At 36.5% G+C, this 9,813-nt stretch overlaps 1 pseudogene; it reads right to left on the bottom strand.

Annotated features, from left to right (window-relative positions):
* Positions 1–9,813, bottom strand: part of LOC102850019 — a 28,261-nt pseudogene that overhangs the window by 1,849 nt on the left and 16,599 nt on the right.

Raw genomic sequence — 9,813 nt, 5'->3', positions numbered from 1 at the left:
CCCATCAGATTGGACTTTCTTGGAAGCAAAGAGGAGCAACTGCAGGGGAGTCACCAAGGTCATGCCTTTAGCAGAGATAGCTCGGGTGCGAATCTGCAGATGGGGGGGGAGAAAACAATGTGTTATTCCAAGTAGCAATAAACTGCTATTTAATGAGCATGAAACATGCTTTTAAAATTTAAGTCCATGTTCTCACTGGTTAACAAGTACTAAGCTAATTCGGGTTTGTAATGTAAACTTTATTTTTTTGTTCCTTACCTTTTCACCAAAAACAAAGAAGGGACAAGGGTATTTCATGTCCTGGCTGCTAAAGGGACAATTGACAGAGGACTTGTGGATAAGTGCATTACGCCCTTCGGTGGTGAGAATCTTTCTCTTTTCCTTATGATAGCACACATTGGGGTAGACACCAAAGGCCAGCAGAGAGATAACAACATCTAAATTATTATCAGGTCCAGTATTAGTAAACACCTGTGTCAATAAGCATTCTGTAAAAATAAATAGCACGAAATCAGACAAAAAAATTAACCTTTCTTCACTACAAAAACAAAATTTTTTTAAATCTAAGTTTTCTTAGACACTAATATATATATATATATAATGGTTACAAATTCAAAACAAAATATTTCATATAGTCAGCTACTATCAGTACTATAACAAAAATAGTAGTTATTAGTGCTACAGTGTCATCTCCTAGAATAAGGGTTAATACAGTGTAGGCACTCAAGACTGATATGCATTCTTTACGGAAGACTGAATATGAAATATTAAAATTACAAGAACTCATAAATTGCTTGAACTATTAGGGAAAGTAAGTATGACATTTTCAGTGAAAATGTACTGTGCTGTCAACAAACATACACTAAATATAAAGGTCAGGTTTGTTGGTTTTTAAAATTAAAAAGGATAAGTGTCTTCACAATAGGAAGACTTACCTTCTGGGAAACCAGAATTAATCAGAATCTCTTTGAGTTGAACTTTGGCTTCCCAAGTCATTCTTAGTGTTGCCATATTGAGTCTTTTGTGTTCACAAAAACGTATCTCTGCCTCTTCTCCACCCATTCTAGCATCATCCCATGCTTGAAATACTGACAAAAGAGCAACGTGATCAGAAAATCTATTCCCGGCAAAATTTCGATGGACATAACCCAGTCGTTTTCCTTCACTGATGAAAGGCTCTGGAAAGCAGGTAGCAGCGGAGATGGTACAGACAGCATCTCCCACACTGAAATGTAAAGCAAAATCCTAGTTAGCTGAGTATCCTGTCAATACTTCTAAATACAAGCTAACATGACGAATATTCCTATTTCATCCTAATATCACCAAATAGCTTAATCTTCAAAGCTTTGTGATAAAATACTTATTTTCCTAATGTTACTCTGCTGCTTCATAAGGACAAATAAATCTAACTCCCTTGAATAAAATGCGCCTCTAGAAAATCTGTGCTCCTTTCCTCAGTAAAAGTCCATCTACTGATGGAAATGTTCATTCTGAAAACTGCTGGTTTACCTAACATTCAGCTGGGCCTATCGCACATTTTTGAAAAGGGAAGAGGAAGTTAAGAGCCTGAAGTTGTTCCATTTAGCAATCAACAATAAAAGTACTTACTAGAAAATACACCCCATTATCATCATTTTGCCAAAACGAGGCTCAATGGGAAGTTTAGCCAGGATTCGTCCAAGAGGAGTCAACTCATCATTGGCATCTAATGCATCAAGTTCTGTAGGGAGAAAGATTTTTGTGAGTAAACCCAGTAATATTGATTTTACCTATACCATATTATTTTTCTGTAAGACTAAGGTTAAGACAATGAACTTAAAATTTATAGTTATCCGACAGCCTGATCATGTTATTAGTGATGAACGATTGAACTCGACTTCTGGAGACAGCAGAAGTGTTTTACAATGGGCATGTTTTGCCCAATCCTGTGCCAGCCTGACAATCACTGCTCTGCCTAAACCCAGTGTCTCTTTCACTGAGTCCTCTTTCTAAGCATAATGTCTGAGAACTCTTGACATCACTGAAGGAGGTTTAAGAGACCAAGTTTCACCAACCTTCGCCCTCTAGAGAGCACCCTTCACCAGTCCATATTCAGTACTTTCTGCAAAACTAAAATTCAGGCCACAAAAGGATTCTTCTTAGGTGTGCATGTCTACGTACCTCTGAGAGTGTGCTCTGCCTCAATCACAGCATCCAAAGGTGGAGGTTCAATTGCCTTGGCCAGGAACTGACCGATCCCTCCCAGACGGAGAAGTTTTATACTTAGAGCAATTTCATGCAATGGTGTACGGAACATCTCTGGTGTCATGTGGGTTTCAAGTCTAAGAAAACAAGTATTAGTATTGTTCAGATGTTAGTTTGATAGAATCATCAAAAGAAATAAAATCACTGGCATAAAAATTTATTTGTCCCTTTATTGCTTACTATAAAATACTCTTCTGACTTTAGCTTAATTGCTTCTGATGTTACCTTTATAGGCTGGTGACATTTTCACTTGAAGGAAACGTACAAAGCCACCCCCAAAACACTTCACCTTACTGCCATGAGATTAATGACTGGTAGTGTTCCTGTAGGGAGGGGGAAAGCTGAACACATGGTTTTCAAGGTTGTATTCAGATGCAAACTACCATCTTCCTCTGTTATAGTGGTTGATTTTCAACTTTGACTTTTTAGTTAAAAATCAATGAAGCAGAAGAACCCAGAAAGAAAATTAAGAGGATGAAAACATAAACTCCAAACCCTAATACATGTGTCACTCCTTAGTTGTTGTGTGTAGAGAAAGTGCTATAGAAAAAGTTTTTCTCCCCAACCCTTCTCATTCTAATCTATCCATCTTAGCCCCGGTGGAAAATTATCTAGCCTGTCAAAATTTTATTATTAACCAAAATAACATTGATGGCTGTGTGTCACACACTGTGTTAAAGCACTGTATTAATTTTAACTTCTACACCAACTATTAGTTAAGGGTTATATAAATTGTTACCAAATTTGTTAAAAAAACCCAAGAAACCAAAAACACCTGTTTAAGTTTCCTTTAAAGGAAAAAAATTAACCACTTAAAAAAATTTTATAAAATGAGACCAAAAAAGACTGTAAAGTTTTGAGTTATAGAATGTTATCAGGCAAAACTGGAATAGAAATCCAATTCTTAAATTTCATACTGCTGGAAATATCTAACCACATAAAAAATGTTTCAGACAGAAGCATCTGTTACCATTCCACTACAAAGCAAATTCTTTATTAAAGGTCTATTTATGCGATTATTTTTCAAAGTTTAAATCATCAAAAGTGTACTATTTTTTACTACAAATTGAAGAACATTGTTGTTAAGTGCCATCGAGTCACAGGTCATAGTGACCCTATGAAGGACAGTCCTCAACACTTGGGTTGAAGAACATTAGTGTTACTGAAGACAAAGAAATGGCTGAACTTGAGGGTACATAGGTTCAATTAAAAAAAACAAACAAAAAACAAAGTGAAAGGGAAGCGGGAAAAACCCCACGGGGGGGGGGGATCTACTTACCTCTCAAAACGAGCTCGGCTGCAAAGGTGAAAACAGAATCCAGGTCGCACACGGCCTGCTCGCCCCTTCCGCTGCTCAAGGTTTGTTTTGGATGCCCATACTGTAGCATAGTTGGTCATGTTGTTGTGGGCTGTGAATAGCTTCACCTTCTGCCTACATAGAAAGGGTTTTTTTTAAGTCTAAAACCAACATGGACTTCACACAGCAGTTTTATGTTCAATAAGTGATGGATGCTTTTTCCATACCTAGGTGTAATGCCTTTGCAGCAACAGAATCACATAAAAAATAATAATCATACCAATGTGGTTCTCCCCTCCTACAAACCTAATAAAAAGGCCATGTAGCAAGCATGTACCAAATGAAGGCATTTCTCAGTGCCTCACTGTCCCTCATTTGCAAATGGCGTAAGGTTAACTACACAGAATTACAAATGTTATGTCAGTATACGCACAGCCATTTAAAACATTACCATACATACATATATACACTTGTAGATAAGCAAGTTACCAAACGCCTCTCTACTCACTCCATAGGTTATCTGCTAACTTGGACTATGTGGCACACCAGACAACAAGCATCACCAGTATTGCTGTCACTATGCCACCTCACATACACTGGCTGTTAATAGGTCTTGCTCCAAGAGCTGGAGAGTATTCATTACTCCCTAATGTAGACATTCTCAAGTTTTTTGAGTTTCCCCCACTCACAATTATAGCACAGACTATAAAGGACAATGGAGAGAAGACACTGGAGGACACAAGTCTGAGTACATACAACCAAATCTGCTGTCCACTCGGTGTAAAAAACAAAACAACCCAACCATATTATTATTAATCTACCTTATTCTCTTAAACTCCTTTCACATCAATATGAAGTCATTAAGTGACTGCCCTGTTTTAAGACACTTATCACAAGTTGTTTCCTTTAAACATCAAAATACATACTATTATGAAAATAATCAAGACATTAAATGGTAAATTAGAAGGCACCAGTAGACAGAAATAGTGATTATCATCCTAAAGTTAGTTTCTATCGTGGTAAATACTACTCAAAACTATCAGTCAGGTAACCCAACATAAAAGATAATTTTGAAGAGTACAACTGTACTTATGAAGAGACCAGACAATGTTTGGGTATTTTTTTTCCCTTGTACCAATTAGCATATAGAGAAGTTTTCAGCTGGTAATACAATATTGAAAACACTTTCCCTGTAAACTTACTTGCAAGAGTCAATGACATAAACAACATCATTTATGGTAATGCTTGTTTCAGCAATATTGGTGGACAAAATAACCTGTAATGAAATGACAACAGAAAAAGTACACTTTAGAAAACGTAACTGCCATTATTTTGCAAGTTGGTTTGGTTTTTTTTTGCAAAGTAAGAAAATCAGATATCTTAATTATTCACTCATAATTTTATTTAAAAAATACTCAAAAATCTACAAAGCTTCTGCCAACTCTCTTAACTTTGAGTACTTGAAGTTTTATCTTTCACTATCTCTGGTAGCTCTGTGAGGAGTTTTAACAATGGCTTTTGAGACTATTCTTTCCTGGCTCAAATTCTAAATGTGAATGTAGCAGAATTCCTCAATGGGAAAAATTATAAATACGGTCTCTTAAAAAAAAAAGAGCACACCACAAGAAGATAAAGTTAAATATGGGCACAGGACATGAACAGACACTTCACCGAAGAAGACATTCAGATGGCTAACAAGCACATAAAAGAAATGTTCAAAATCCCTAGCTCTAAGAGAGATGCAAATCAAAACAACTGAGATATCATCTCACCCCAGTCAGAACTGCAAAATCTAACAGAACAGCAAGCAACAAATGCTGGCAAGATTGTGGAGAAACTGGAACCTTTATTTGCTGTTGGTGGGAGTGTAAAATGGTGCAACCACTGTGGAAGGCAGTATATGCCACTTTCTCAAAAAGTTGCAAATAGAGATACCATTTGACCCAGCAATTCCACTACTGGGAATATAGCCCAAAGAAACCATAACTGACATCCAAGGAGGTATATGCACACCCACTTTTATTGCGGCTTTGTTCACAATAGCAAGGGGTTGGAAACAACCTAAGTGCCCATCAACAAACGAATGGGTAGAGAAGCTGCGGTATATCCACACAATGGAATACGACGCTGCATTGAAAAAGAAGGAACTCATGTATTATTAAAAATGGGTGATCCTGGAGGACATAATGCTGTGTGAAGTATCTCAGTCATAAAAGGACAAATACTGCATGGTGCCACTGTTGTAAAACAGGACTGACCTTGGGGTTGGGGTGACTGAGAAAGATGGGTTCAATAATGTATACTGCATTGAAACAGATGAGGGAGAAAACTGTTTAAAAGGGATATGTGATTAGGTATTTTTGTCATGACAGCAGTCCAGAGCAAAGGCTGCATAGTAGAGTGGACCTGGGGGAGGGTTTGTAAAACAACGAAAGAATTTGTCTTTTACTTTTCCAAGAGGGTAGTGTACTGGGGGGAGGGTTGGGAGGGGAAAGTGCAACAATGAATGAATGGAAATGTAAAAAAAAAAAAAAAAAAAAAAAAGAATAATTAAATCTCTCCCTGGCTCAGAGAGAGCGGCTGACCATGATGTGTTGCTGTCACTATAGTCCTAGCATTAATCCAAATTGCAAACTACACTTCTTAAAGCTTCACATTTTAGTATCAACCCCTGGCATGTTTTATATTTTAGTTACTGTTGTGGTACATACCATTTTTCAGCAATGACCATTACTGTACTAGTTTTGAAACCCTAGCTGTAGTAACATTTGAGCATCTTAACGTTAATATATTTACCTTGGTTACCCCAACAGGTACAGGATCAAACACTTTGCGCTGCTCCTCTCGAGGAATCTGGGAATGCAGAGGAAGAATCTGGTATCGATGGCTCCCTAAAACAAAGAATCAAAATTGTGTAAAAACGAACAAAAACTCATTTAAAAAACAGACAAATACAGAATCTTGTTTCCACAAACTGACTTTCCAAGCAAAATTATATTCCCTCTCAAATATGTGTGAATTTAAAAAGTCATTACCAAAATGTGCATTCATTTCCAAATGCTTCTGCATAGTGTAAATCAAATTCCAGCCAGGGAGAAAAACCAACACAGCTCCAGGAACATTGAGTGTTTCAATGTATTTAAGAAGAGCCTCAATGAGTTCAAAAGGAGTTTCCTTTTCATTCAACTGAGCCATGCTCATCCTTGTTTCTGGACCATATTCGTCACCACAGATCAGGTTACAATTTGCCTGCAAAATATAGGCAGAAAAGGCCATCAGGTATTTGGTCACTTTGTACGACATTTAAGATCTTTCTTAATGTTAGGGCATACAAAAAGAAAGTTACTTTCAAAAAAATATAAACTTCTACACATTAAACTACAAGTAATGTTTAGTTTACAAAGATCTGTTCCTATGCATTCAAGTCAATTTTGGAATGAAATCAAAACAAGTGCATATGGTTCTCACTTAGCTTTATTATTGTACTATGAACCTAAAAGTAGCTCTCTCTGGTGGTGACTCCCTGTGAGTTATGTGTCATTTCCAACAGGGCAACATATAACATTAATAAACTGCCCTTATTATTAATTTTTAATTATCTTAAAAAGAGAATACACAAACCCCACAACTCTTTCTAAAATGCTTAATTAGCAAAGAGGAGCCGAACAGTAAGTAAGACATTATCTTGCTGCAATTTTCTTTTTTTCCCCATCAAAGCTATTTTGATACTCATTTACATCTTAGAATTGGAAAAAGATTAAATATTTCATTCAAATTTGAATCCCTTCTAAGAATTGAATCCTGTATACAGAAAATGAATTTGAAGCTACATTTAAAATTTCTAGATTAGGAAGAAAGGCCTGCTATCTATGCGTGAAAATCAGCCAATCATCTGAGTCCCACTGCAATGAACAGCATTAATCTCTTATAATAAAATTATCCTAAACACCTACTACTCTGTTAGCATAATGGTTGCTAGTTCTTAAAATTACACATGTGTGAAGACCTTAAATTGCACTCATTCACTCAAACCAGAATGACGTCCAGAGTCTAGCTTTCTACCAGTTTTCTATCTGGTGTTAATTCTACTGACACTTTGTGTATTATATACTGGATATATTTGTGTGCTTGTAAATATATCTTTATCATATTTTTAATACCCTCCTTTCATTCTTTATGCAAAAGAGAATTAACACAGAAAAGAGTAGGCCCCCAACCTGAAATTCAATAGGACAAGAGACACAATTCATGATGATTTTAAAGTCAGTTTTTCCCACTTACGCTTATTCACAAATTATTTTACTAGGTATTCTTTTCTAGATAGATACAATCTATATATTTTATTCATAAGGAAAAATTTGTATAAGATTCACTTACATCATCTTCCTCACCACCATCTTCATCCTTATCTTTCTTTTTCTTGTCCTTTGGTGGAGGAATAAAGTGAGTCATCTGAATGCAATCTTCTAGAAAGTACTCTGCCAAGAACAACACAGATATGTATTTCTATCAACTTTTTAAAGGTAAAACCCTATAAATCTTGATCCTTAATCCCAATTAATGTTTCCTTTTTTAAAAAAGAAGTATCTTTAAAGCCTTCCAAAGTCAGTTAGGCTATTCACTGTGAACAAGTCAACCAAGTGATATTTAATGTCTATTAAACTCAACGGCACAAGAGGAAAGAAGTCCTGGCTGCAAAATTCTATGCTAAACAAAATATCAGCAGTTTAAACCAGACCATCTGTCATGGAAACGACAGCCAGTACAGGAAGCTCTCCAGTGGTTAATAAACTGCACTGCAACCCCAAAGGCATGCCATTCAAATTCACCAGCTGCTGTGGGAGAAGGATGGGCAATCTCCTCCCATATAAAGTGTCTCTGAAAACCCACTGGAAGCTAAGCAATGAGTTGGTTCCAACTTGAGAGCACACAACAAATGTCACTATGGAAAAAAAACCCTGAAGAAAAAAGTGTGCTTTGGGAGCTCTCTGTGCTGTATCTAATAGTGGGATAACCTACACCCTAAGAAACAAAAGGTATTTCATGTACACCATTCATTACCCATCCTTCAGCATACAGTATTTACCTTGTACTGGGAAAGTCCTTCCATAAACTTCAATGATGGGGCAATTGAAAAAATATTCACAGAACATGCTGGTATCAATAGTAGCAGACATAAGAACAATGCGAACTTCAGGGTAAGCTTGCACCACATCACGGAGAACTACCAAGAGGAAGTCAGTCTAACAAAAGAAAATGGGGAGATAATATAATTTATCCTACGAAAAACACCATGATTTCTATAACACATTAGTGAAATTTCATTTGACAGATGACATGGAGAAGCAGAAGAAAAAAGGTTACAGTAGGGTAAGGTATCTTAGCATTCTCTCTCACTACTGTTTAGTATGTGTGGAGTTTAGAAATTTGCATGAGGTAACTGCAGAAAGCAGCATTAATGATAGTAAAGAATTCATCTTAAAAAATTACAAATTGAGTATGTCTACCTTATAAAAGCTTTGATTAAAAGACTGGTAGCAACTTCTAAAGCTAATAAAAGCATTTCAAAGATTATAGATTTGATTCACTCAAAGAAAATACAGTTGAAGGATGAAGTGTCTAATCTCAACAACTCTTAGAAAAGGCAAACAAAGCTTACTACATAAGTAAAAATTAATGAGTTTCTGTGTGGTGATGGAAACAGGTAGGTTGTAATTAATTACACATGTGAAAAATGTTCCTGAGCTGGGTTACAGTGGTTAAGCAATCAGTAATTTGTCTTAAACTAGAGAAATCACCATCCTGAATCTTGTTAATTTTTTAATTGTGTTATATTATTTGTTAGGTGCTGACAGAACAAGATGACTCAGACCTTACAAACAAAAGATTTGAAACCTGTCCTATCCTGTGCCATCCTCATCTGACACACTAGATAGAGGTCACTGCCACTGAGGGTCTGGTCTTCACATGAGTGCATGTGTGAGCAAATATAGCTAAGCAATCGGCTGTTAACCCAAAACCTACAGCTGTTAAGAATTCCTATCCTATAGGGTTCTCGATGTTATAAAGGCCCTGATAATGTGCTTTCAGAAACTGACACTGGGATTGCATATCACTTATGAAGAAGACCCTCAAGAGATGGATGACATAAAGCAAAGGGCTTAAGTGTGCTGGAGATGATGAGGATGGGACAGGGTTCTTATCTGTTGTTCATAGTGTCACTATTAAGTCATACTCAATTCTCCAGCCCTTAACAACAAAGTACAACATGC

This window comes from Elephantulus edwardii, unplaced genomic scaffold (genome assembly GCF_000299155.1).
Source record: "Elephantulus edwardii isolate Elephantulus edwardi_28Jun2011 unplaced genomic scaffold, EleEdw1.0 scaffold00061, whole genome shotgun sequence".
NCBI lineage: Eukaryota > Metazoa > Chordata > Mammalia > Macroscelidea > Macroscelididae > Elephantulus > Elephantulus edwardii.
The sequence above is the reverse complement of the archived record's forward strand: the minus strand, read 5'-3'. Positions and strand labels throughout refer to the sequence as shown.